The sequence below is a fragment of the Pseudorca crassidens genome, chromosome 17 (genome assembly GCF_039906515.1).
Source record: "Pseudorca crassidens isolate mPseCra1 chromosome 17, mPseCra1.hap1, whole genome shotgun sequence".
NCBI lineage: Eukaryota > Metazoa > Chordata > Mammalia > Artiodactyla > Delphinidae > Pseudorca > Pseudorca crassidens.
In genome coordinates this window covers 32338107-32362500 of record NC_090312.1, presented here as the reverse complement: position 1 = coordinate 32362500, position 24394 = coordinate 32338107, and the positions used below count along the sequence as shown (strand labels likewise).

The 24394-nt window shown below is 37.5% G+C and overlaps 1 protein-coding gene and 1 pseudogene across 1 annotated transcript in view; one reads left to right on the top strand and one right to left on the bottom strand.

Annotated features, from left to right (window-relative positions):
• Window positions 1-24394, top strand: part of ZFPM2 (zinc finger protein, FOG family member 2) — a 467161-nt gene that overhangs the window by 403764 nt on the left and 39003 nt on the right. The gene's annotated exons all lie outside the window — the stretch shown is intronic.
• On the bottom strand, window positions 2308-22791 carry LOC137210666 (large ribosomal subunit protein uL11 pseudogene; annotated as a pseudogene).

Sequence of the window (24394 nt, the reverse complement as noted above, 5' to 3'; positions counted from 1 at the left end):
GAACCTGCTAGCAACAGCTCAGATCCCTACCTACTCCAGAAATAGCCTTGCCTCTGAGCCATTTTATGTCACTGTAAAATGAAGCCATATTTACGAGTAGTTTTATGTGTCTGTTTATAAGCAAAGAATACTATATATGAACATTTTCTAAATGTTTACATTACCAAGAAATTCCAAAATATTCAAAGAAATGCCAAACGTGTTATGTTTCTCTTAGAGCAAGTTGAGTTGTAGAAAAAGCGTACAGCTATGCTGTCTGCAGAGAAATATTCAGATGACAGTGAGTACACAGGATATGGGCAATTCCTCCATTTTGCAGGCTTCACTAAAACTGCAATCCCTAACTGCGTAGACTTTACACTCTGCACTGACTTGAGGGCAGATGTATCCAGGATGGCTCATTTGGCTCCTATCCTGTGATTCTCCATGTTTGATAAATCAGAGATTTTTAAAGTTACAAGAGGTTGTTTCTTAACAGTTTCATCAGTGTCTTTGAACTTGCAAAATACCATGGCTTAACAGTTTCATTCAGCCACACTACTCAGACGGCAACACATGTTAACCCTCCTCCTATTTCAGTTTTGGAAATCATTCTACTCTCCTCACTCCAGATGAGGTCTGCAAGGGGCCTCTTTTATAGTTCTCTTTTAGGATTTCTGTGAATATTTTGTTACATATTCAATAAATATAACTTAGCATGTCCCCTTAGCATGAGGCTTACACATTTATATATTTGGAAAATATCCTTTCAGGATTTGTTGCTGACTGAAAAAAGTGAATAGAGAATTTGTGATTTGCTAGCAGTTTTTGATAAAAACATGAATATGCGCCCTTTAAGAAAGAAATGATAACTGTTGCTTGTAGACAACTAATCCACTACAGAGGAAAAAAATATTGGATACATTGTTACAAAGTTTAAAGTTGGTGAAGTTCTTTGCTTTGTCTTTTTCATTTTTTAATTAAAAAAATTAACCTGATTTGCTCTATTTACAAAAACAACTCAGTTTTTACCATTTTATTTTAAGAGTAGCTTCCTTCCCAATATAAAACAATTTTAAAGCCTCTATTTAGGACAGGTTAGGAGACTCCATGTGTATATAAGATACTGGGTTTTTTTTTTAAGATTTTTAATTAACAGACAATATTGTAGAAAGGGGTTTTAAAAATAGACATGGTCAAGGTTTCAGAATAATATGTAAGATGTTTCTTTATCTTCAAATTCATCAAGTTGTGTACATTAAATATGTAGTTTTTTGTATGTCAACCATACCTCAATAAAGTGGTTTAAAATCCTAAAAATAAAATGTAAGGAAATACCACCAAAAATTCAGTGATCATTTCATCTTAAACATACAATTTGGGTCATTTTTAAGCCATTCCAACTTCATTATGGGTGGAAATGTGAGTTTTAAGCTGTGTTGGCAGGAAGGAAGCAAACATTTTTGCTGTTTTATATATGACTCCACATTGTACTTCCTTGGATGTGTCTGTCCAGTAACTAGACCAGTAACACGGAGCAAGCCATGTTAACCCTTCCCATGAGGACCTTCAAGGAAAGTAAGCTAATACCTCCTTTATCTTGTAAACATCTAGAAAGGTGATTATCCCAACTTGCGGACAAAAGTAATGTTATTGATAACAAGTTAAAGATGATATGTCACTTTAGTTTACTTTTTTATTAAGAGATACTTTACGTATTAATGTATAAACATCTACCTATGTTAAAGCATTAATATTTTTTCTCTAACCTAGTGAAATTTTAATATGCCATGATGGTTACAATTCTAATGAACTAAAGTAGAAATAAAATCACATTGCAGATGCCAGTATACTTATAGGCTAAAATTGGAACCCCTAAGTGTAGAGAACATAGAAGGAACATGAACTCAAATAAAAGGTACATCTGTAAACTTCTAGTTTACAGAAGTTCAGACATTTGGAGACATTTGCCAAGTTAATATTCATCTCAGTATGAATTGGCTTTGACCTTGAGCCTCCGGTGTGCTTCAAGATAGTTTAATTTACTGTATTAACACTAGCCCCAATGGGTATCACATTCATAAGGAACCGGTTTGGCATCCTCTGAAAAGTAAGCAGATAAAAATAAAGATTGTTTTCAATAGTTAGTACACAGGACAAGCAGTTGACATTTATTAATTTCTTTCATTTCTTCCACACTGCAGAATAAAGCGCCAAGCATATTGATAATTGTTCAGACAAACCCATGAGTCATATTATCACCACTGCACAGACCCCCTAGAAGCAGAGTAAGAAATTAATAAACACTTGAGGATTTATTGATGCTTGGATTATTTATTGGGTTTACCAATGATTGGCTCTACACGGAAGCATCATATTACACAAGAATATTGTAATTTATTAGGTAACTTCTTCACTACCTAAATATTTGAATTCTGCTTCTGTACACAAGGACTATTTCTTCTACTGATACAATGCAAGTCCTTCCAGACGTTTGTTCTATAAGCAATATCTCTATTTTAGTTAACACCAGATAAAGTATCAGTCACTCTTCACATTGAACAATAAACTAATATAACCACTATTATTTCATCCATTTATTAATGGTCTGCATTTGGTCATTAAGTATTTCAAAGTTTTTTCTTACAAAATTTTTAATTCATTCAGATAAAATGTGTGCATATACACATGTGAAATTGCATATAATGTTAAGGTGCTCGTGGACCTGTTGAAGTTTGTCTGTGGCCTTCTTCACAATTTCAGTTCACAATCTCAGACTTGATAGACAGGTGATTTGTATGCATGACCATACTGAGCGTAAATCTGAGAAGATTCCCTATCAGATTATCTTTATATTTCATGAAGAAATGATGTGACTTCCGTATAACTATTTTTTTTTTCTTTTTTGATTGTCAAATAATCCTTTATCAAAATGTTTTCCTCTGTAGTTCTTAATTATCTGGGTGTTCTACTGTCCCACTGCCAATGTCATTGGTGATGTCATATGGGTGGCAGCCATCAGCATTGTAGCCCACAAACTAGGCAGCCTCCAGGATCTCTTTAATGATTCCAGAGAGTTCTCTGGCCAAAGGTTGGTGCTGTATCTGTCAGGCAATATTGGCAATCTCATCAAAAGTGCTATTTCCATTGTGCTTATAGTTTTTCTGCTTCTTTCCATTTCTGGGTAGTTCTTGAGGGTTTTGATGTTCAGAGAGAGGCAGAAGGTACCACCTCAATCTGGGCCTGCCTGTTCAGAATGGTCATTTTCACTGTAATCCTGACTTTTCAAGTCACCAGTTGTCTTAGCCATGTCATCACCAATCTCTTTTGGAGACATCCAGGCAAATGGCTGTGAGAGCCAGGGTACCTGTGACACTGTTTCCCCACTGAAACACCTCAAGTGTATGACTTTGATCTTGTTAGGGTCAAACTTGGGTGACCTGGCATAGAAGCAGCTTGTGTAGGATAAACCAGATGGGGACCACAGGACCTCCTCCACAGGGAGTCAGAAAGCACCCCCATCCACATAACTTTTAAATGCTAATCTTTTGTTGTAGAGGGTCCTATCTTGTGAGCAAATATTACAATAATATTTAATGTAGACGTATATCTTCTGTATATTTTTGCTATGTTCCAGAACACAGCCAACAACCTAGAAAACTGAGAAAACAAACAAAAGGCACCTAAGTTTAAATATAGGTATACATTTCAATATATGCAAATATAGATTTTGCTTTAAACAAACAAAACTTTAGTTAGATACCACAAATGTCTTATATTTTAGTCTCATACTTTATCATTATAAGAGTCTGTCAGATCTTCACTGAGAACTTATGAACTCTTAATTTAGATACAACCTATACAGTCCGGTTAGTTGGTTTCCCAGCTCACATTGAATTAGAAAATGAAGTGTTTGTTGGCAGCAGGAACACTGACAAAATTAAGAAGTGAACATCAAAAAAAATAAATCCCACTAAAGAAATAAAATATTTAAGTGTCAGATCCTTAAGGAGTAGAATGGCTGCCTCAATAAATAACCTCTGAGAACACTTTTCTGAAACAATGCGTGCTTCAAACGATTCTCTGTTCTGTGCCCTCAGTTTAAGGGGAAATACTCTAGGTTTTATAGCAAGGGTAGCATTAAAGATGGTCATGTAACAACTTTTGACCTTTAACGTGGTAACTAATACAGATCAAACAACTCAGTCACAGATTATAACAAGTACAGGCAATGTAGTTGTCATCTTTTGGCCCAGTCATTTGGTGCCAATTGTCCAGGTCTGTGTGAATACTTGAATCGCATTAAAGGTTTTTCTGCTGTTCCTAATGTTCAGTAATTTGCTTAGGTTGTTCCCATCTACTGGGATTGTATTTATGAATATTCATGTTTATAGGGAGGAATACACAAGCATACGGGGGATGCATACTTGGCTGCAGAATTCCCTGTAACCCATTTCATAGAAATATTCAGTTTGGATAAATTTTGCTTTTTTTTCCTGAGAGAACAGCTTCGGCTGTCTTGCTTGTTGATACCTTTGATTGCTCTTATATAAACAGTAAAGACACTTTGCAGCTATAGTTTTTCCAAGGCTTCTGGGCAGATACGCTTTTAACAGCTTCTTTCAAGTCTTCTTAGGAATGTTTCAGAAATGGCGGGTTAGAGGTTGGTGCAAAAAAAGTCAACAATTGTAAGGAAAGCACTGCCACTACAAATAATAGATTTCATGCTTTCAGGTCTGTTTCGGAGAGGGTTGTATTTTGTGTTTCTCTCTACAAGTTGGCTTCCTTATAACCCCCTTTTCTTTCCCCTGTATCCTCCCCTAACCCCAGAAATTATTGTATTTGGCTTAAAATTAGTGAAAAATGCTCCTTAATACTGGGGCAGTCTGGCTAATGGACCTAGGTCGAAATAATTGATCCTGAAAACAAGGAAATCCACCCAAATCCTATCTTTATGCTCTTCTTAATTTCATTACATGCTTCACAGACAGTCAAAGCAGGGTTCAGAAATGTCAACTATTACGCAGCACTTAAATCCATTTGCCTCACATAGGTCTGTTCTATCAGAAACAAAATATTTCACAAACACACTTTTATCATCCTCTCTTATCTTCTGCAAAGCTTAAAACATAGAGGAAAGGAGAAGAGGGGTACAAAAAGAATTGGTCAATATAAATATGAGAGCTGTTGTCTGATGCCAACATAGTAGTGCTTATTCTAACCCAATGTGAAGAATAAAGCAATAAAAAGATAATGGTAAATAACTTTCATAGCATAGAAATACACCCTAAAGCCAAATAACATTGTAAAAATAATAAAATTAGCTTTAATTATGGGTGTGCAATTCTATAACATTAAAATACCAGGGAAGTCCAGCACACTAATATATAAATACAATTATTTCAGAGTCATGGAAGATAGAAAGCAATTTCCATATAGAACATAAAAATATAGTAAAAAGTTAAAATAGTAGTCTGTTTTATTTACTCAATAAATAGTTACTGCATGCGTATTGTGTGTGTGACAGGTATTGTCCTAGGCACCAAATTCAGCAGTGAGCTTCTTCCCTTAGGATCTTATATTCCAACAGAGGAAGAAGATGATTAAACAAATAAATGCACAAAATGTATACTTTGTTAAATGGTTAAAAGTGTTAAAGATAAAAATAAGTCAGAGAGAAAAATAAAACACAGAGGGGGGGTTGAAATTTAAAATAAGGTAGTGAGGGGGCTTCCCTGGTGGCGCAGTGGTTGAGAGTCCGCCTGCCGATGCAGGGGACACCCGTGAGCCATGGCCGCTGAGCCTGCGCGTCCGGAGTCTGTGCTCTGCAGCGGGAGAGGCCACAACAGTGAGAGGCCCGCGTACCGCACAAAAAAAAAAAAAAAAAAAGCTAGTGAGGGAAGACCATACTGAGAAGGGGGCATTTGGGAAAGTCTAAAAGGGATGAAGGGGCTAACCATGAAGCTGTCTTAGGCAGGAATATCCAGGGTAGAGGGAAACACATTGTCATGTGTGAACAGCAGGGCAACCCAGAGTGCCTGGACAAAATGAAGGAGGAGGAGAATGTAGCAAATGAAGCCAGAGGACCCAGCAAAGGAAAACTGAGGAGCAGTAGCCAGTGAGATGGGAAGAATACCAGGAGAATGTGCTGAGTGGAAGCCAAGGGAAGAAAAGGTTTCGAGGAGAAACCGTGTTCAGTTTTTCTGAAATTCAAGTAGGACAAGATCCAAGAAACGGGATTGAGCAATGTCTTTGGTGATAGTGACAAGATCAGTTTCCTTATAGATGTGGAGGTGCGCACCTAACGGACAGTCCAATTGGGAGATAGCAAGTGAAGGTAACTACTTCAGGGTGTTTTGCTTTAAATGGGAGCAGATAAATAAGAGCTGAAGGGTTTTTATTTTGTTGTTGTTATTGTTTACAAGAAATTGTGGTATGTTCATTCTGATGGGAATGATCTAGTTCAGACTGAAAAATTGATGCTTGCAGGAAAAAGGGGAGCACCTAACACCAAAGTGGAGGGTGGCCTTAAATAAGGGCACTGTCAGCACATCCATAATAATTGTCGTGAGAGTAGAGTATATGGTGCATATAGTTGGAGGTGCATATGAAGGAGGCAACAAAGTTCTCTTCTGATGGCTACAATTTTCTTAGTTAATAAGGAAGCAAAGTTGAGAGAGAATGGATGAGGAAGGTGTGTTGGAGAATGAATGGGCTAGGGAAATGTATTGATAGTGTGATTGCTGGGTAACACTACCAACCCACATAATATTATTGATCGTGAATTGAAAATGAGACCATTAGGATTGTTGTGTGTTTTTCTTCAGCTAGTCTACTGCTGGGTATAAAGGCAGTGTAGGTAGGAAGTTGGATTGAATAAGGTTGGGATTTTGCCAGACGAAGTCAGTGAAGCAAGAGGGAGTGAGGGCGCAGAGGATATTTGCAAGGAAGGGCTTACGATGAAGGACACAGTGTCTAAGCTGAGTAAGCAGAGGAGTGTGGACATGAGGAGAGGAAGGACAAGGGGGAAAAGGTGACAGTATTGGATTTTAGGGTCTAGTGAAGTTAATGTTGGAATGAAAGTTCTAGAAAGAGTAAATTAGAATGATGGAAGCTATGGTTTGAGAATGGGATCTCGGATGTGAAATTATGCGGGGCAGGGGGGAGGGGAGTAAAAATGATTGGCGATGAAAAGACCTAGAGAGTGAGTAGTTGGAGGTGGGTAGAGAGCAAGTTCATTGGATGAGAGGAAGTCAAAGAACTGAGGGTTCATATGATTGGATATTGTGGACTTTGCAATCACCAAGGATTAAATCAGGAGCAGTACATGAGAAGATCCAGGAGCTGAGTTTTCAAGAAATGATGACAAATGACCTGGAAGTCTCTACATGACTGTGGCAAGCAGTGATAGGAAGATAATATGAGATTCAATACAGGTTTTTAGAATAGGGAAGGAGAATAATCTGCCATGAGGAGTAAGGACAACTCTTCTACCTTCAGCTCAAGTGATATACGGTTCATGGGAGTGAAATCAGCTCCCACTCGAGAGGGAAAGAGCAGGGAGGCAGAGTGAACGTTCATAGAAGAGGTTGAGACTATTGCAGATTTTGCCAGTAATTTCCCTTGAGTACCAGGGGAAGCGTTTTTGAGAGCTGGCAAAGTATGAGAGAGGAGATGTCAGTCAGGCTGTATGGGCGCTTATATTGTGGGGAGAGGGTCATGGAAGGCCTGGGCTTCTAGGAATGACTGATAAAAGCAGACATAAAGGTGACAGTATGATGAGCAATTTTTATCTATTCTTTTTTTTATTGAGATATAATTGACATATAGAATTATTTTAGTTTCAGGTGTACAACATCATGATTCGATATTTGTGTGTATTGTGAAATGATCACCACAGTAAGTCTAGTTAACATCCGTCATCATACAGGATTAGTTCTGATCGTATCAGGACTTGGAGAATGACGATGAGGCTATGAGTGTCAGTGAGACTAGTGTGGGGCTGGCCAGGAGCATGCAGGGTCCTGGTCTCTCCGCTCCCTTAAGGGTGATATAGGAGCGGGGAGGGGCAGTCTTATCTGAAGCAGTCAGATCTCTAGGGTCCTCTTACTCTCTTTGCCCAGACAGTGAACTACTCCTTAATGAAACAGGCCCTGTGTGCCTATGAGTCTTCAATTCCAGTGCTTTACATAGTAACTCCTGTACTGGAGCAGAGGCTCACAACAAATGCTCTTCCTTTAAGCTGCTTTTGCATCTACCATAAAATGAGAATGAACATATTATACTGCTGTCTTTCAAGAATGTGTATTTAATGCACACAGTCCACAAGAACACATTTTCTTCCATCAGCCCAAGCTTCATATGGTCATAGTTTTTTAAAAAATCCTTCCCTGTTTAGTTCAAAGTGCATTTTTTTCCTGAAAGGCAGCTATGAAAAATAACAATAATAAATATCTGAATTATTACTGGAAGGGCAGATGGACATTTTCATCCTTCAACATAGAAGATCTTTTTTTTTTTTTTTGCGGAATGCAGGCCTCTCACTGTTGTGGCCTCTCCCATTGTGGGGCACAGGCTCCGGACACGCAGGCTCAACGGCCATGGCTCACGGGCCCAGCCGCTCCGCGGCATGTGGGATCTTCCCAGATTGGGGCACGAACCCGCGTCCCCTGCATCGGCAGGCGGACTCTGAACCACTGCGCCACCAGGGAAGCCCAGAAGATCATTTTTAAATCAAATCAAGTGAACCCCAAACCTCAAAGCCTCATAAATTTTGTTGTAGAAATGCTAATAGACAAACTATGAAAATGATGTTCCGATACCTACCTCACTTTCCTTTCTGTCTTGCCTACAGAGCTAGAATGGGAGCACATGCAGGAACACTGATGTCCTCCCTCTCCCAGCTCTTTATCAGGTTCTTTTTATAGCTCCCTACTACTTTTAAACAGTTTAGGCATGGCGCATAAAGTATGCTAGCTTTGAATGGCCAGGTGGTCTCATACCTATAGTCTTATATCCATTCAACACGTTGGTGTTGCACTTCAACTAGGCATTGAGGATGTAATGCAGATCCAAAATAGCTAAGTCCCTATTCTCATGGAGGTTACTGTGTAGTCAGAAAGACAGATACTAACAAATGTATAATCACAAACTGAGTCCATCATAGAAAAGAACACTTTGATGTCATGTAACTAAACACACCAAAACTGTGTGTGAGTTTCTGTGTATTTCGGTGGGGGCGGCACAAAGAAAAGTTTCTTGAAGAAGTGATACTTGCATGAGCAGAATTTGAAGCATGAATTAGTCAGATAGGAATAGGGTGAAGTTTTCTAGCAGGAGGGAACAGAATGTGCAAATGACCTGTGGCAGTCAGTGAATGGTACATTTGACATTTTTGAAGAAGACCAGTGCAGCTGGAATAGGGACCGAGAAATGACTTGTAGGCAGCCAGGGTCATATCATTATACACAAACAATTGCATCCTGGTTATCTCACAACTTCATGTAGTAATCTTTTATTCCTCTTCTCTGGTAATTCTTGGCTTGGTCAACCCCAATTCTCTCAATGATATTGAGGGAACAATAAGAGTTGTAGGTTACTCCTTAGGCATCCACAGACTGTCCACTTGCAAGCTCAAGCTCTTCTTTTCATAACTGAGTTGAACATCACATCTTCTCCACCTCAGCTCCCTTAGTTTTTAACGTGTCCTTTACACTGTATAACCCTTAACGACCTGTATTACGGTATTGGCCTACTACATTGTACTGCTCTACAGAGACTGTATTGTCTACCTGGTACCTCATGGAGTGGCCACTGGCTAGACAGTTGTAAATTCGGTCAATATACTATTGCTCAATAAATGTGCATTGAATTAAATTATCTTAAACATTTCAGATTCTTCAGATAAAGGCATCACACAGAACGTCTTGTTAGTATATGTGCATGGACAGACACCATCCAATAGCGGTGTTTACTGAAATAAAAAACAACAACGAAAACAGATACTGTAACTGAACTTAATAGAAGAACACATGTAAAGGTATTTTTGAAAAAAAATATGTAATTAAGCAAAACACGTTACCAATGTTTTACCTTACATGTATTATATTTTGTAGTAAACCATAGTTATCAAGCTACGACTTCAGAGAGCTGTACTTCCAGTGTAGGATATGTTTTATGACCCAGGATTTGTCTGTTAGGAATATTTTAGCTTGCTTAGCTTCTGAGCATTAAGAATAATTTTTGACAAAAGGCTTAACTTTGTTATCACCAGTTTTTTAATTCATCCCAGTGTGATTTTAATGTTCACTTAAGTACAAGAGAATGACATTTTCATCTGCTGAATTGCATAAATGCCCAACCAAATAAAAATGCTTATTGTAAAAAGAAACCTTTTAAGTGTAAGGGATGTATACTGAAAATATCTTTTCTCCCCTTTGGAGTCTCTGGGTAAATGGCTGGTTAGTGGCTTAATAGAAGGTCTTTTCATCCCATTACATATCAAAGTTATGGAGTCCCCAGTGTGGCAGATAAAAACTTTTTGACCCAATTGTCGGGACATTTACAGCTCCTTTCAAAACAAAGTGGAGTCATTCCCAATGTATTTATGCTAGGGATAATTGGGGAAAATATGTCATTGGTAACTACCATTATTTAATTCTAACTGTTTACATTTGAGCATTCAGTTGGAATGTTAAACCTTTCCTGGTTAGTATTCCCCATTGCATAAAATAACAAAGTAATAACAAATGCTCATTTGAAATGTGCTTGTTTTACTGGCATACAGGTACTAGTCATACATTATTGCTTTTAAGAAAGGCCATAGGGCTTCCCTGGTGGTGCAGTGGTTAAGAGTCCACCTGCCGATGCAGGGGACACGGGTTCGTGCCCCGGTCCGGGAAGATCCCACATGCCGCGGAGCGGCTAGGCCCGTGAGCCATGGCCACTGTGCCTGCGCGTCTGGAGCCTGTGCTCCGCAACAGGAGAGGCCACAACAGTGAGAGGCCCGCGTACCACCATAACAAAAAAAGAAAGGCCATAAAAATATATGACACAATAATCTGTATTCTCTCAACATATGTATACATATATATGTATATGTGTGTGTGTGTGTGTGTGTGTGCGTGCATAGTGTATATAGTAACTACGGAGGGTTTTTTGTTCTTGTTTTTTGGTGAATTTTGATCAGTTGGGATAGCAAATCTGATCTCAAACCTCGCTTCTTCAGCAGTAAACATCAAAACCTAAATCAGAAACGGTTGCCTCTATTTCCCTTTATTAAAGATGACACAGTCTTTAAGTTGACGCAGGAAATCATGCTTGTTATTGCAGGTGCCAAACATTGCCTTAAGGATATTCTCAACGTGCCCTGACATTCCTGGAATAGAACTAAAAATGTTATGAAACTAGTAGGTGTGTAAACGAATGCTATGTTCAAAACATTTTGTTACTTTTCTCTGAAATGTATGGATGCTTGAATGAACTCAAAGGGTCTGTGACACAGAAAAAACAAACTTTAAATAGCAATTAAGGCATTTTTTTCTTATTTCAGCATATAAAGACAAGGAAATGTAATGGTTTTAATAATTAAGGATGCAGACTAATGCACACATTTTGCAGCACTAATAAAAACTTCCTGTTATCATCTCTATTTTTAAGAATGAAGAAGGCATTTCCTTAATGCACTTCACTGCTTCCCCTGCCAGCTCTGTTCAGGCTCAGAATTTGATAACATTTCCAAATTGTAAAAATAAAAAATAGCATTAAAAATTGATTTAAGTCCAACTTTCCAAATCAGTTAACCCAAAGGTTAAGTGCTACTGCACTTGACCAAAGAGACAGTTTGTTCCCTTTTTGTAAGACCTGAGTGTAAAGAATAAAGGCAGCATTTTTCTTCTTCTCCTTTTTAAAGAAGCCACATGTAATGTTCTCTGAGTTAAGTTTTACCATTCATAATGAATGCAGTCTCGCCATTCAAATGCGACCATAAGTACACAGAAGATAAGAATTTAATTAAATGTAGATTAAAACCAAACAGGAAAACACACTAGCTGATAATTTTATCCCGTCCTCTGGCCATATTTTTTATACTTCCTTCTTGTTCTTCTTTGGGCTATAGCTTATCAACATGCCGATAGTACCATAACTCATTACATCTGATGGTGCAGCAGAAATGTGCAGGCTCTGTGCTCGGATTTCCGAGGCACTTAAAATGCAAAGCATGTAAATGTCTCTGTTAAATATACTAGTGTGCTAACAGTGGTGAAAAGGAGGTGATTCTGAAAAAAATCCTTAAACCTCTCACAAGAAGCATTAGTACTACATAGTAGCAAATGGAATTTTCAGAGTGGAACCAATTCATGTTTTCACACATATATGGTAGGCTTAATATTTTGAAGTTGAGCTCCTTCAGCAGTTGGCAAGTTTGAGTGCCAGTCAACTTGCTTAGGTTACTTCGACGTATGTAGAGTTTGATACGTACACATTTATATTTCTGAAGGAAAGTGGTGTTTTTTCCATTGTTGGCCATAATGTGGTAGCCCACTATCTTTGTGCTTGAACATTGCTCTCATTAATCTTATATAGACCCTCCCAAAATTATCTCCTATTATTTAATCTGAATCTATTGAATTGTTAAGGTAGAGACCACAAAATCTCAGAAGGGACAGAAGGCTTTAGTTATTAGGACAATTCATATATATTATTTATCCTTAATCAGTTTCATTTTTTCTAACAATTATTTCTAATTATTGTAGAAATAGGCAATGAACAGCTTTTTAAAATCTAGGTCATTTTAGAGGAAGGCTATAGACTAAATACAATATTTTTTAAATCCAAAAGAGAATACATATTGGATCTGTTAATTAAATATTAGGCTAAGGTTTAGAATGTCAATACATTCCTTTTTTCTTGGTGGTACGTGGGCCTCTCACTGTTGTGGCCTCTCCCGTTGCGGAGCACAGGCTCCGGACGCGCAGGCTCAGCGGCCATGGCTCACGGGACCAGCCGCTCCGCGGCATGTGGGATCTTCCCAAACTGGGGCATGAACCCGTGTCCCCTGCATCGGCAGGCGGACTCCCAACCACTGCGCCACCAGGGAAGCCCTCAATACGTTCTTCATTGTGCAATCTTGATCTGTTAAGTGCTAGCAAAGCATAACTGAATCATTTCTATATTTGCATTCTGTGTATCTAAAACTAAGAGCCCTAAGAAGTGTAACAAACTTCTTTTTTTTAAGCAAAAATAAAATGCTGTGTGTAATCTGTCTTTTGAAAGGTAAATAATTGGTTACTTTTTTTGTTGTTTGGCAATGGGTGGTTTGGCTCACATTAATAAATAGGATTTTTCAATTAAAACTCTCTGAAAAAATGATTTAGTTTTTTGGGAATTCCCTGGTGGTCCAGTGGTTAGGACTCAGTGCTTTCACTACCCGGACCCAGTTTCGATCCTTGGTGGGGGAACTAAGATCCTGCAAACTGCGCAGCGCAGTCAAAAAAAAATTTTTTTAAGATTTAGAGTTTTGCTTCTTTAATGTCATCTTGACATTCTTGATGGTTTGAAGTACTAAACTAACAGCACTACTTTCTCTGCGTTAATTGTCACATGGTCACTTTGCACTCAAATTGATATAATACGATGTATTGACATAGCTGCCAATTTTGCCTTTAGGAATAAATCAAAAAATTAACTCAATTTTCAAAGATATCAAAAATTTCACCATCTAGGGAAACAGTGTTTAATGGAGTGAACCTATATTTTCTTGCCATTAAATCCTTTGGAAAAATGAGAGTCACAGTATGGATGTGAACTAAAATGTGGAAGTTAGCTGTACAGAGTGGCTTTTTCCAGACTGTTGGAGACATTGCTGGGGCATCTGTAGTATTCTCTATCAAAACGTTAACCTTTGGCCCCATCTTCATAAGTTAGTTTCACTGGTGATATTAAGAAGGAACAAAATAAAGCTATGGAGAGTAAAACTGAATTGCGAAATGGAGGAACGTATTTGGGAGTTTTGAAAGAATACATTAAAAATGCTTTTGTCTGCTAAAAAAATTTTAAATATAAAAAGAAAACTGACCAAGTAGGCTGCATTTATCTTTGTAATGTGTAGGAATTAAAATTACTAGTCTCTAAGGCACTTAAAAAACGTTGGGAGATAAACAAACAAACAAAACATCTCCCTGGCATGCCATGAGAGCAGAGAAAACGTTTTTAAGCATTAAGTCTAATAAATTATCCTCTTTTATCAAACAGATATTTAAAAGCAAAAGGAGAAAAATGTTTTTATGAAATTTGCATTACTTTCCTCGCGGGCTCCAGTCCATCTTAGATTCTTTTCTTTTGAGAAGTTCTAAACCCCGCCTGCCTTGCAGAAGCTCTTATGTTATACCCTGGCCGTGGTTGTGGTTTTCTCCTCTCTAGGACTGCTACTTCTTCCAGGACAGTACACTGTGCCAAATGACTGCTGGGTCATCACAAGCAAATCTTATCGTTTAAGATGAAAGAGAATGAGAAAGAAGGAGGGGGAGAGAGGGACGTAGGGAGAACAGGAGAGAGGGGAGAGAAAGGACGGTAGAGGAGAGAAAGGCTAGGGGAAGGAAAAAGGAGGGAAAGACAGAGGGAGGAAGGGAGAAATTTACCTAACCAGGAACATGCTATTCTAGTATCTCTAGTACTTTATCAGGCTGAAAATGATGCCAGTTTCAGAAGAATTGAGAATTTGAGCTTAATGAACAGTTTAGGGAGAAAAATATGGAGGGAAGTGTCTGTAAGATTTCTCCTGGGCCACATTAGTGAGTGTCAATGGCCAAAAACGAGAACGAGAAATGTGTACTTGTTAATGCTTTGTCAAGGGCAAAACACAGAGAAAAGAATGGGACTAATATTTATTGAATACCTACTATGTAATGAGACTTTATATGTTATTTTACTGATAGCTTTAAAAAACTCACTGTAGAATGAATTATCCGCATCCTACAGATGCAGATACTGAGTCTCAAGGAACGTGAATAACTTACCTCCCATCAAAGAATGAATAGATTCCAGAAGGGTTTGCAAGCAGAGATCTGTCCCCACAGCAGTCTGTACTTGTCTCTGCAACAAACCCTGCTGCCTCCAGGACTGTGGTTTTAGTTCATTGTGTGTATATTTTATCTGAAATGAAATTACCTTTTTAAATTAATTATTTGAAAAATACAGTCTTATAAATAGTATGTAAAATTGTGATCTTTACATCAATATTATTTGAGGACAGTGAAATTAGATGGGTGTAATAAAATCAGGGAATTATAGAAACAATGCATATTTCTACGTTATGTGTATTATGTGTTAGGAAGTTATTTCTGTCACGATATTATTGGGGTGCTTGAGAGATTAGGGATTTTACTCCATAAACCATGTGTGTCTATTTTGACATCGTATCTTTGGTCATTACACTTTGAGCTGTTCTCTTAAGGCTGAAATGAACAAGAGTGATGTTGTAGTTTGCTTGATTCAGAAGAGTAACTGTTCATAGTTTGATTGATTCAGAAGAGTGACATTAGCAGACCACAACCAATTTTGCCACCAGGGAAATTGGTGAAAAGCATCTTAAAAACAACTCTGACATTTTACATGTAAATGTAAGAAATCCATTTTGGGGGAAATATACAGAAAAGATTGTCATAAAAATAGGCTTACACTGGAACAAAGCTACTAAAGAGAGCTTCGACCACCCAGGATATTTTAACTCCACCCTTTGTCTGGGGGGAGACCGTGTTCCCATCATGCTCTGTAATAACTGAATTATCATAAGTTCAGCATGCAGGCTTTTAAGTGAATACAAGGTAGATTTCTCCAAACAGATTTGGTAATTTCTGCAAGGTATACTCTATGTTAATCAGGCGTAAATAGTAGGGAAAAGTGAAGAAGGGACCTATTTTCCTACCAATAATCATATTATACAGAATTAAACATTTGTATTAATGCTCCAAAGTAAAACCTGATTTATTTCCACTTTTTCAAACTGTGGTATTGTTTCCCAGGAAAACCAAAATGGATTGCAGGAGTCTGCATGGATAGGAAAAATTGTATGTCTCAAATAATTAAAGAAAAATAATTATAACAGAGACTAGAAGTTGAAATATTATTGAAGTATTTCTGTTAATGGGTAGTTAACGTCACCTCCATGGCAGTGGCAAAATTGGAAGTCGGATTGTAACGAATGCATGTTACAGCATTAAACAATGACACATTCTTCCTGGGAAAACTAAAATGACAGGTGTAGCCATTGATGCTTCAAGCATATACTCCGACCTCAGGACTCACAATCTGCTACAGTCTGTAAAGCACATACTGTGGAGTCAGAATTATGCCGAGGGAAAGGAGGACTAGAAAATGTCGTATAGGAACTTCATCGTCTTTACTGCGAAATATGTATTTCAATGTCTTATGGAGATAACATTTTAAAAATAAAATGGAAATGAACATCTCCCTGACTGCTTACTTCTCTTCCTCATTTTCTTAAGCACAAAAGGAGGTTTATGAGCGGTGGAAGCTGTATTTATATAGCTTTTTAAATGGATGATACTGTGCTATTTGACCTTAAGTAGATTGTTTAAAAAAAAAAAAGTTCTTCACCTGAGTGTCTCTTAGTTATATTTGAAACTGGATTCTTGCTGCATTTTTTATTTAAATGGTTTGCCTTAATGATCAGTGCTCATAGATTTCAGAATTATGCAAAAGATGAAAATAAAACTAGCATTAGTTGAATTCATATTTCTACAATTCATTCGTTATTACATTTTGTAGTTCTCTGCAGATCATTACTTTGTGCTTGGGTTTTCTCCTATTTCCAATTCTGTCTAATTCTCAGTCACAATTTCTACACTATAACCCGCCGAAGATTTTTTTTTTTCATTTCAGTAACCATTATTTGAATCATAAAAAAATGCATTACTATATTCATAATGTACTGCTCATGTGACAATTTTTGAACTTTAATATTCTTTTCTGTAACGTGCCAGCTTAGCAGCCTATAAAAGAGACATATTGTTTGTAATGTTTCTTACCCACAACAAATGGTGTGATTCTGGGGTTTATGAAATGGCAGTAGTTTTCTAAATTTGTGATTCTTCTGTGTTCTGTCGTCAAGAACAGTTGTACATCTGCTCAGCACAGACTTTCCCAGACTATGAACTTTAATTGAAGAAAAATAATGAGGGTTCAGGGACTACTGATATGGAGCTGGTTGCAAAGCAGGTGCCCTGCTGCCAGATCAATGGATTATTTACTCCTTTGTCATAAACAGGAAGCAGTTGTTTGTGGTGACTACACGCATATTTTAAAGCCTGTGTACATGTTTTCTCCTTCCTTGTCAATGTAGCACATTTTGCAGTGTTCAGTTTATGATTTAACATAACTATATAGAATAAGCAAACAACACTTGCTGTGTTTTAATAATTAACCACCTTGTTTGTAAAAGAACTTTAGGAGTGATTTCAAGAACATGCAACATCATATGTGCTTCCAGCCCTTACCTCTCAACTCGTATGGTTGCAGTCATAAACTCTCTATATAACTGTCCAAATATTTTTCTGCCTTTCTTTATAGACATTTGAAAGTAGAAAATCTTTTTTTTCCCCTAAAGACATAGGGAAATCTAAAACTACAAATTGTAGTTTTAGAATTTCACTAGGACGCCTAGCAGTTTGTACAGGTTTTTCAAACCACGGGAGCAGAATTTTCTCACAATATAATTGGGAGGTTGAGGGGGACCAGGGAGCAGAGTTCAATCCGTTTCTGAGTGCATAAAACAAGCACATCGGGCTTTCTGTAGGCATCTGGTTTCTGAGGGTGTTGGAACTATGTCCAACACACCTGAGCAGGACCAACCTAAGAGGCGAGGGTCACCCAAAGGGGGCGGGCTCCTCGCTCGGCTCTCCTCATTAGCAAACCAAACGAAGGGCCGTAGGATGCCTGGAATTAGCTGCAATTTCCAAGTGACTTGTTGTGTTACATAATGATATGCTGGGAATTTAAATCCTAGGTTCCAGAGATCAGTGGTTTAAATTCTAATGATGGGTTTTGTGGCACTGACGTCTGACTTTTAACACTTGGAGGTTGGGGAACTGTAGAAACCACAGCAGAAACTTTATACACAGAGCCCAGCCGTGGACAGCTCCTCTGAACCCTGAGACAGTTCACACAAGCCTCATCTCTCAACCAGAAATGTTATAATAGAAACCGTTCTTGGAAATAGTCTTCATTTTTACTATAAATCTCTCTTAATTCCTTTTGGAATTGGGATTACTACTGGAAGTCTGAATTACGTTTGCAAGAACTGCCACGGGAGAAAACCAAATTTATGTGAAAGAAAAAGACACCTGAATTTCTAAAATGCCGATGATTGAGGCTAAATGCATTAAATAATCAGTAACTTTAAAGTACATTTAACCAAAGTATGATGTTGGACAATCTGATTAATCTGCCTTAAAGTTTGAAAACACTTTGGTAAAAAACAAATCGGTCTTCTTGTTTGTTAACCATATGTTCATTGCTACATGATATAATAATGTAACAATGCATATTTTCTACCACAAAGTGGGGACAAAAATATCATTAAATGTGGAAACAAAAATAAAATACTTTAATTCCTATTTATATCAAATAGTTGCTAATAGTTAAATGTGCTATTCTTTAAATGGACATTGGATATTGTACTGTTTCAGCACATGTTTATACTCAGAATGGGTCTTATAACAGTGTTAGCATTTCTAGTATGTTATTACATATTTTAACAATACTTATGTTTAGATTTTTAATTTGTGCTTGCTAAATATTACAGGCAAATGTTCACCACCTGATATTTTTCTCTGTTACTAATTACAATAATAAATATAGTCATCATGGTCAAGTTGAATTTCCCATCAGTACTGTAGGAATAAGGTACAAATGAAATTCACTTTTTTTCCACTGGGGTAGATAGGGGATTGTTAGTTTACAGTCAAGAAAATTTCCTTTGAGTCCAAAAACTAGAATGGGAATCAGGGGATATTACAATTATGAACAATGAGAGATGTGATTACTTCATTTCTTTCGATGAGAGGGCTTAAATTAAAAGATAAGTTGAATTATTTAATTTAAAATCAAATATTCAACTATAAATCTGTATTCCACTGGCTTTATAAAGAATTTCTTAGGTCCACACTCTTGAAAATATGTAGTGTCAGACGTAGAATTATTCCTTCATAAACGTGTGCTTTATTCTAGACAGCAGGAAGTAGTACGTTCAGGCTTGGAAGCTCTGTCATAACATGCAGGGATGAAAAGTTTGAGATTAAGTCACATCAATGAAAATTCTCTGAATAAAAGACATCAGTACCAAAGTCTTTGTCTAGGGCCCCTGATCTCTAGAGATGAATATTGTACCTGAGTTTCTTGTTCTATGACCTGCTGTTCTCAATTGAATCTAAGTTTTTCAAAAAGAATGTAAGAAATCTGAATTGTAAAAGAGGTAATGACCAATTTTTTCTACCGATGGAGGTAAAGCATGTGATTTTTTTTTCCTTTTTGTCACAGATGTGTCTGAGTGATAACAGAGAACACAACTAAGGCATGATTTGTAAGCCCAAACATGACTGTTGCAGAATTGGCCCTGGCTATAGAAGATTTAAGTAACTATCGTTAGGAGGATTTTTGCAGTTGGCGAACAAGTCTGCCATAGATACAGACCTTCAGTGTGTCTGCTTTTCCTGCATTTTGTGATGGTTAGGGGAAATTTAATGTGTGTGTGTGTGTGTGTGTGTGTGTGTGTGTGTGTGTGTGTGTGTGGTGTAGTAATTGTAACAGCAATCTCAGCAGAGACATGGAAGGCTAACTCTGTTTTCAGGAAGATATTTAGTTAAATGAAAATGTGGCAAAATACTGAAGCATAACATTATTGTCTTGAAAATGAAACTTGATTTGTTTAGGAAGTAAAAATCATACAAGAAAAGCATTTGAGAGACTTCATAATGACTTTATTGACATAGTAAAAAATTATTTTCTGACTGAAGTTTTGAGCTTACAATAAAACCTTTATGTCAAAATTTACGCTTCTGCAAGGAGATTAAAGCATGCTGCAGGCCTTTGAGAAATGCCATTTTCAGAATACCTTCTGATGATGATTGGTCTCTTTTTTCTGTAAAGTTCTATAGCGAATATAGTTTAATTAGCTTCCACTTGATATTACTTCATACACACTGCCCAACTCTGACCCAATGTCTGATCATATAGAATACATTACAAAAGAACTGGTCATCTGAGTGCTTTAAATATAGCTTTGCATTAATGTCAGGCATCATTTAGAGACAAGGCATTAAAAGTGTTATTTTAATGACTGAAGTGTGTTGGGTAGAAGAGGCTTGATCTTTATAGGAAGAACACTTTCAATCAGCTCTAAAATATTAAGTTGCTGGTACAACTGTATACTCTAATGTTATTTGGCTACAAAACATCTTATGAATAATACATTGCTAGAATCCACTTGTCTTATGATGTACCTAATACTGCTAATTTTATAACTGCCATGAATCAGTTAAAATAAAAAATATTTTAAAACTTGATCATTTTTAATATTGAAGGCTTTTTCTTCACCCCCTTCCCCCAAAGTAATTTGTAAGGCTATAAGTAAGGTATGCACTGTCTGGCTAGTAAGATATTGAATAGGTTTTAAACACGATACGGCTATCTATCTTAAAATTTTAAGGGCATTTTTATTTATTTGTTTACATGGCGAGTATAAGATATTCTCCCTGGAAACAATTTGTCTCACTGCGGAAAGTGTGAAAATATGAGAACAAAAATAACTGTGTACTTTAATCCTACTGTTGTGTTTCTGGGAACTAAAAATGCTGCTGTTCTGGCTTTTACTCTCCTTGAATATGTCCCTGTAGCCTTATCTTTCCATTGTGCTGGCTTTATTGCAACATCTTGGCATTGGTTTTCGTGGCTGTGCATGTGTCCCTACCTTAAGGTGAGTGAGAGTCACATGGGTAACAGCCCTGTGGCCCTTTAGAAATTATGCTGCTTTTTCCTGTAGCTAACCAAAAATCTGCAATTGCTTCATAGACTTCACAGGGGCTGCCTATACTAGGTGAAAACTAGAAGGTTCAGAAACACTTGAACGCTATGTGCCAACGTGAAACACTTGTCTCGTGGCTTGGGTGGCTTTAAAGGTCCTGTTACACAGCACCAAAGCAGCTGGATGAAAAGTGAAAAAGTCTGTTGGCCAGTCTAAGGTTTCATGCATCCTGACAGACGCCCCCAAACCGACTAATAGAGTAGGAACCATGGTTTTCATATAGGTAGGCCTAAGAAGCATACAGCATCTTCCATAACTCTCCTGGTGACTCTCATTGTCAGCAGCGGCATTGGCCACATTTAACCTGATTAATTCTCAAATATATGAAAACTAGATTTATTTTCACGTAACTCTTGCTCCATGTAAGGGGGGGGCGGGAAATGCTGAGGTTTATAGCAAAGAAGAGCCACACAAATGCGGTTTTTCAGCTAGGTAAAGGAGGCTTTTGTAGTAGATTTCATGCAGCAGTTGGCATTGGCAGTATTGCAAAAAGAGATGTATTCTGTTGTGCTCTGTTTGATCAAGTGCTAAACCCGTGTGATCAATAGAGAGACAGATGTCGGGTGCAGATGGCGATGCCGTGATACCTGGGGCAGCGCGGGCCTGCCAGAATGACAGAATGGGAGCAAGGAAGAGCAGCAATGCAACAGAATGTGACAAATGAAATTAGGGTTTATCCTAGTCGATAATTTACAGCTAATACAAAGTGACAGAATTTTTCAGTACCCCGTATATTTTACTTCCAGTAATGCTATAGCCAATAAAGGCATATTTCATGCAACATAATAAAATGAAAGCTGTGGGGAAATATAGTCCAACCATTTTTTATTATGTTACAACTTTTAAAATTGATCCCTGAGAGAATACTAATAGCACACAAGTCTTGTTAGAGTAACGTCTAAAGGGATTTTATCTCCAACTTCATAGCGGCTCCGTCACCTACTTTCGTTGCATATTAGACACATAAGTTGAAGACAGATAACTCTGTACTGACCAAACTGCACGTGCTTTGCTTTAAAAGATATATTCAGAAAGAAATCTTTCAGTCTGTTTATAAAATTATAAAAATACTTATCAATTTCAACTTAAATAAACATTTTAATTTTTTATATTAAAGGGAATGTTTAAGCAGTCACCTGTGTAATTAAAAATCAAAATCTAGGCACATATTAAAAATCTTCCTCCACATCCAGGCCAAAAAACATAGTTCATATATTTGGAATATATTTTATGACACTATAATTCAAAATACATTGATAAATACCCTGAAATGACAACTTTTGCCATGATGGTTAGTGAATCTATTGATGTCCTAGTGTGACTTAGCCAGATACCCTGTATTCTTGAACACACACATACACAACTCTGTAGTGACCTGCTACCAGCATGGGAATGGTATATGGTGGATGAGCAGAGCCATCCCTAAGCAAAGCTACGTGGTGGGCCCTTTTCTTTTCATTCTCCTCTTACCTCCTTTGTTTCTCCTCCTCCTTCTGGGCTTCTGGGGTTCTGAAGCAATGCACGTCTGCAAAAGATAACTTCAAAGTACCGCTTATCAGCCTGGAACCTTTGTCCCCACCCACTTCCCCATTATTCAAGTATTCACTGAGCAATAGAGTCTTAGTACTCTTTCCCAGGGCTTCTGTAACCATATCCAAATGAAACCCCAAAGTTGGAATGCCCACAGTCAGGGATTGTCTGATGGAAGACATGTTGGAAAGTATAGACATTTCCCAACACCCACCCATATACAATAATGGACAGTAAGGCCCGTAACTGCCTGTGACACTGACAAATGCATATTAATAATATTAATAAGAGATAATCTGTGCTTTTAACAGACTTTCCTAAGTGCCTGCTTTGTAAATACCAAAGAAGACCCAAGACATATGCTTCAGTAGCAGTAATCACAGTGTCTTTCATTGGCTTAGATGGGAACAGTCACAAACCATGGCATCAGTGAAGGGAACAAAATCATGACACCCACAGCGTTTCTGAAAATCTGGGGAGTCTCGCCTATCCGAGATAACACTTGGCAGCTCAAAATCACACACACACACACCATTTATTTACTCTGCATACAGTGGTAGTTATTTTTATATAACAGCGAGGCTAAATTATACTTGTTAACCATAGTTGTATCATAATTCAAGCTAATCTTAAATATAGATGAACCCATGCTCTAAAATGAACATTCATAATTACTAAAAGTAATATAGCAGTAATATTCTAGATATTCCAACAGACATTATGCTTTTAGGTTTGCTATTTCAGTTCTTTCAATTTAAAAAAAAAAAACTACTGTTCTATTTTTTAGGAACCTCATTGTGAAATGTTAGAAACATTGATCAAAAACCTTAACTAGATCTTTAATAAAGGAGACTAGTTTCAATGTGCATTCCTTAGTTATTCTAATCTACCAATTATGAGAGCTGTTACAGAAAGCACTCTTAACTCTGAAGGCTCACACAGAAATTATGCCCCAGGTAGTTGCTCTATTACAGTATGAATGGATCATTCATTTTGGAAAACATCCACATCTGGGCCCAGAGTCTTCATAGGAAACTCATGCTTGACAGTGAAGACCTTCCTGGTCCGTATTAACAGGCTTCTCTTTATTTGGATCATGACATTCCCTTCCAAATATATTTTTAATATGCCATTTGATAGGAGCTAGTTGGAGATTAGCAAGGTTATAAGGTATTTAACTGGATTCTTACCTTTCTGTAGCTCTATTTCACACATGACAACGAGTAAGCTTAGGCTCATAGGAAACCATTTTATTCCTTTTTTAAGCTCTAAAACCTCACCCGGAGTTGTCTCATGGTGGCAGTATTTATTGGCCTAGCATCATCACTTTACTCCATTTGTCAACTTTGGTCTTTGAATTAGTTGAAAGGAACCAAAATACTAGCCTTTTACTTTTAAAGATGAAGAGAGTGAGACTCAGAACAACTACGTGGATTTCCCACATTCTCAGTAGCTGTAGAAGAATCCAGTTTTCTTGACTTTGCCATCAAGGCCAAAGGTAAACAGAACACTTGCCAACCTGGGTTCCTTTGCTAGGGCAAGACTCCTCTGCACAATATCAGCCTCATACATTCTTCACGAGAACTCAAATCCCACCTCTTTTCCTAAGGCTTCCCCAGCTACTTTAGGCATAATGATTTTCTACTCCCCCAAACTCCTGTAACAAGTGATGTTTGTATGATTCAGCTTGACATATGAATGCTCTTAATGACTGCCTGTGTGTGTGTGTGTGTGGTGTGTGTGTGTGTGTGTACAGTAGTCTCCCCTTATCCAAAGGGGATACTT